Source organism: Etheostoma spectabile, chromosome 14 (genome assembly GCF_008692095.1).
Source record: "Etheostoma spectabile isolate EspeVRDwgs_2016 chromosome 14, UIUC_Espe_1.0, whole genome shotgun sequence".
NCBI classification, from domain to species: Eukaryota; Metazoa; Chordata; class Actinopteri; order Perciformes; family Percidae; genus Etheostoma; species Etheostoma spectabile.
Window position 1 is genome coordinate 18,336,253 of NC_045746.1, and position 5,476 is coordinate 18,341,728.

At 37.1% G+C, this 5,476-nt stretch overlaps 1 long non-coding RNA gene across 1 annotated transcript in view; it reads right to left on the reverse strand.

Moving 5' to 3' along the window:
• Positions 1 to 637: 637 nt before the first annotated feature.
• Positions 638 to 5,476, reverse strand: part of LOC116701612 (uncharacterized) — an 8,795-nt gene continuing 3,956 nt past the window's right edge. Inside the window, exons 2-3 of the long non-coding RNA XR_004334971.1 lie at positions 4,987 to 4,991; positions 638 to 768 (exon numbers count right to left, since the gene is read on the reverse strand). This is a non-coding gene — a long non-coding RNA (uncharacterized LOC116701612). The remainder of the gene's footprint in view (positions 769 to 4,986; positions 4,992 to 5,476) is intronic.

The following is a 5,476-nucleotide window of genomic DNA, read 5'->3' on the forward strand; positions in this document are numbered from 1 at the left end:
CAAAGACAGTGTTTTTAACCAACTCCCGGAGCTATCTTTAGCTTTTTTTTTTACCCTTACCCATGATCTAATAAGACATACAGTATTTAAAATAATTAGGCAAAACACATATAGGCTGTTCATCTACTTTATCATATTACATCTGACCACCTCATGTTTCATGTTCTAAGAAGCCAATTCTCCACCTTTAAACATGACTGAGCTGCTGACATGGAAGATTACTTTGAGAAAATATGACTTTCACAAGAAAAGGGTGATAGAATTTTTACATAGAGTATTTCACCTTGTTCCTTAATGTCTCCTAATGGGGGAGTAACATTGGTTGGACTGAAAATGGCTCGGATTCTTTTTTTTATGGGTCCCGATGCTACCCTGTTGATGGGCCTGGGTTGAAACAAGAGGTTTTCTGCCTTGTATGGTCTGGGCATGAATATTTAGCTAGATGCGCGCTGATTGGTTGAGCAAAGCACATACACACACAGTGGAGACGAGACAGCAGGTCTCATATTTCAGACACTGCAATGTTATACATTGTACACCTGCTTTTTCATTACTAAATTCACTTCTGAGACCAGAGCCAAATAAGGAGGAGCCTCATATTTGTCACTGTGGGCTTTGTTGAGATCTGCCCGTTTTCAGAGGTAGTTTCAGAGGAAAGATGTGTCGATGGGTTTTTGAGTTTATATGTATGTCGTATTTACCACCAGACTGTCGTTATTCAACTATGACAAAGTAAAATCGGTTTTGCATTCTATCACCCCTTTAAGGCTTAAGCATGGAATGACTGTAAAATAAAAACATGAGTAGACAAAACATTTCACTAAAACTTGTGTGTGACAAATACTGTATATGTCAAAATCTAACAAACTCAGATGTATATGTATTTTTTTTTTAAATCACCCTTGGAAATGTATATAAAATAAATTGTTGCATCGTGATGCATCGATAGTAGATTTAGAATTGGATCGTTGGCCTCTGAATCGGAATCGAATCGTGAGGTGCCCAGAGATTCCCTCCTTTAGTAATTAGGGAATGTTGGCATTCTAACACTCTGAGCTAAAATGGTTACCATGCTAAGCACTTTACTTGCTTAGCATCAGCATGTTAACATAGTCATTCTGCGCATGTTAACATGCTGGCGTTAGCATTAAGCTCTAAACACCACTGTGCCCAACATCAGCTTCACAGAGCCCCTAGCACTGCAGACCCTCTGTCTTGTTCCTTTGTTTAGTTGGATTGGATTATAAAGTAACTAAAACTATAAGGAATATATCTGAAGTGAGGCCATTAGAGAAATACTCTTGAGTGCTAGTAACATGCATTGCAGAGCATTGCAGGTCATGGGTAAAAGTACAAGCAGGTTCTTTAGTGGAACACTTGTCTTGTTAATTAAAATAATTGCATTCGCAATTTTATTCAAGTGAAATCCAGAAGTGCTGGCAAAACATACTCAAGAGACGATAATTTATATTTTCAGATATTTTGGGTGGAGACCAAAAAAGAGTTAAAAGCAGCGTGGATATTAGACTTGAACACAAACAGTACTAAACTGAATTCTATAACATTGCTTTGTATCTGCTGGCAGCATTAATAAACAACTGCTAACAATTTTGTATTTATTATATTTAAGTATTTATTATTGAGAATTGTCTTTTTCAGGATAAAATATTACAGAATTAATATTGAAGCATTAAGCAGTTTTTTATGCAGCTAGCAATGTTGTAGCTCATCAAGGTGGCGCTACATAATTTCTTTATCTGAAACAATCACATCATACACAACACACATCATAAATTAAAATCTGATCATATATTTAGGATGTGAAATCTTTATGTAAAGTAACTGTATCTTATACATTACATATCTATTTACATATTTGTAAAAAGTGCAAAATTGTTAAATTATGGAGTGTAAGTATACCTTAAATAAGTATAAGTACCTTAAAACTGCACTTGAGCTTTGTTACATTCCGCCACTGGGCACTACTTAACTAAATTTCAAGATGAACTAATGCTTTTTCTGTTTCATTCTCACTTTTAATCCTATGTACTTAAGCACAGCTTTTCTCTAATTATATGCTGTATGCTGTAACAATCACATACTATTTCCACACAAAGTGGAACATGCAGTGGTATTTATTTATTGGTTTTTAATGAAACCATGAATAAATAAATCTTTAAAGTGCTTAGCCACACTTTATCTAAATATGTGTGTATATTGATTTATTTTACAGCTCTTAACTAACCTGAATAGACCTGTGCCAATGCAGTGGCCCATGCCAGTGAACAATTTATTGCCCATGTGTACACATAGACATGGAGCAACGTGAGCAGTTATTGGAAGTTAATGAATGTAAGACCAATAAAAACTGCTTTTTTTGTCTCCACTAGCTTCAGTTTGTGCCTTTAATATATTAATATTATATATATATATATTATCCAGATGGTTAAAGGGCCTTTTTTGTTCTTTACCTGCAAGATTTTCAATTTTATTCAACTAGTCACTATCTTTGTCTGCTTTTTGGTGCTGGGTAATGTACAGTGGGTTTAAGAGGAGTACTGTATATTCAGTCTAGAAAACCAAAACCAAAGCTAAAAGAGGCTAAAAAACTCTATAGAGCCAATGGTAACTGAAAGGTTGGGCGCTTCGCTGTCTGTGGATTCTTCACTGTGAAAGAGCCTTTTTACATCACATGTTCAATTACACGGGCTAAAATAGAAAATATAGATTGGCTCTTTACAATTTAGAATAGAGTAAAATACATCTTTATTGTCATGATAATGTCAGAAAATCATTGGATGCATAGATGCAGAATCAGAGGTAACCTCAGTAATTATTACTTTTTAGCAGAGCTCAAAACTATTTTGGCAGCCAACTGAGCCAATTTTGGGGTTTATGGAAGCTGCACCAGGCTGATTTTAGAAGTGAATTACAAAACAGACCATGTCTTCTTTCTGCATCGATTTAGGCAGGTGTGAAAATGGGCAGAGCGCTCCACTTTCATAATGAGAGAAATAACTTTTACTTTTACTTTAAAACGACAGGGACTGTGTTAAATGCTACATAAATAAAACTCCCTATTGTGCAAAAGAGGGGCACAATTCCAACTAGGATAGATAAGTATTTTCAGAGCCATTCTTTTGTTTTCAGTGTACTCTACATAACCCCCCTTAAATGCCTGTTGTTGCCCTCTTATCAGTAGAAGAGCTTTTCCTTTAGCTATCCACATAGTTGAAGCTCCGGCAGGATATTGCTCAGTCTTTTTCCAGTCTGTCTAAAACACATGCACTGGGTCAGGAATGTTTTTTTTGCTCCGTTCTTGCCAGCACCACGCCCAGATCACTGTGCTCTGACAGCCCCAGACTACCTCACCTCGCTATTATGTGTCCACTTTTCTTTAGATGCATCGAAAGTAAATTGCCAAGATTATGTGCTTTTGTTGTGATTATTTAAATTTCTAAAGACTCTCTGTTGACAACATACATTCCTTACCAAGCCCTCCACTGCTTTTATGTAAACTCTGCCTATTACGTAATCCTTGTCCCAACTGTCACTTTAATTCTAAACCCATTTCCTAACCTGAAACTCACCCCCCCTAGGTACCAGTTGAAATCTGGCTGCACAAAAATGTGACTCTACAACTTTAAAATCTAAAAAGATTTATAAACAAATACACACACATATGCACATTATATCAAATGGATCAAGAACAAAATTCTATTGAAACCAGCATCAAAATATTCAGTAGCTTCTGTCCCTGCGCCACATCAATACCACACTTAGTTTGTTGCTACTACAGTTCATTTTTAGTCTTGACTGAGGACTCTACTGTACTACTGTACTACGATTATCGTATAACTATCTGTTATACGATAAGATATACTTTATTGGACGCGTAAGCAAGTTTCTCTTGGCACATACTGTAGCAAATAACGATAAATTACACATATTGCACATTATAAAGATCCAGTAATAAGAACATCATGAAGCTATTGCACAACCCGTGGAGGCTTAGGCAACATTGTTAAAAATATCAATTAAGGTAGGAAAAAAATCAGTTTTTAACACAGTTGTCTTTATCTGACTGTTGAAACAGTGGTCTCCACGTTGCCTTGATTAAAGGGTTTCAACAGTTCTGCATTCCAAGACCACACTGGACAGGTTCTATCAGTCGGGTTATCTCAGGCACACCCAGCCTTTCTCTACCCATGCGTTAACAGCAAACAAAAGTGCTGACAGCTTCCCTACTGACTGTGCACCCTGACAGCTTCCTGCTTAATTTAAAAAAAAAATGTAAAAAGGGCTGTGACTGATAGAATGAATATAAAATTAATCATCAACGTCTACATTTATCTACTTAATCTTTATTCAATAGTCTGCCTTCATTAATGCGACTCCACCCTGATGGAGGCAATATAGCTGAAGACATTAAAGCATGGTGTACTGGAGAACAGTGGTGTGAATTATTTAACATACTGATTTAGGTTGTTCATTATACTGTAAATGTGAAGCTGTTCCTGTTCCCCAGGTATCCCCAGTGAAACCTGCTTATTAGTGCTTTGTCATAATAATACAAGCAATTGAAACACAATAAAAAAAGAAGTATGATCGGAAAAGGGAATTCTGAGGCTGGTGTGTAAATACAACCCATTAAAGTATGGATGCTTGGTCAGGTGCCTTTGGCATTGTAATTGACACTAAAAGTCTTGTTTAATGTCATATCTAAACGCATTTTATCTAAACACATTTTGTCTAAACACGCTTGGTCAGGACTATTGGCGTCACTTTTGACGCAGTTAGATTAAGGAAAAGGTTGTGAGTGGGTTTATAAAAATGTACGTTTCCATGACACGCGGGCCCAGAACGGGACTGTTGGGTTTAGGAAACGTGACACGCGGGACACAAACACCGGTCTCCTGGGTGAACGTCCTGTGTTGTTTGTGGATTTTTGGGCATTCATACTACCGTTGTTACTCTTGATGCTACGTCATCTTCAAACGTCATGTAGCTGCGGCTCTTCATGGTGCATTCTACACTCACGCTGAAAGGTGCTTTTTGCGTCGTATCTGACACTGACAGCCTCTGCCCAAGCATCCCTATTTTATGAGTTTGGAGTGAGAACGGGAGCAAAATACTTATAATTAAAGATTAAAAGGAAAACCTTGGGTTTTCACCAATGCAGTATATATACACAGTATATATAACAGCATGTATGATGTTGTACTCATGAATGGCTCATTTCCATGAAAGCCATCAGACTGGCAGCATTTGATTGGCCATTGAAATGCAAGTTTAAAACCACAGCATTAGCAACAAATGAGATGCATGCATGCATGTAGATGCTCCATCAGGTTTGTCCTCAGTCAGGACAAGTTGTTCAAAAGAAGAGCTCACGCCTATCAGGTTCTGTGGAAGACGCTGCTCGATCCGTTGTGATTATACGTAAAGTAACTATGACTTTCTTCTTCTCTCGGAA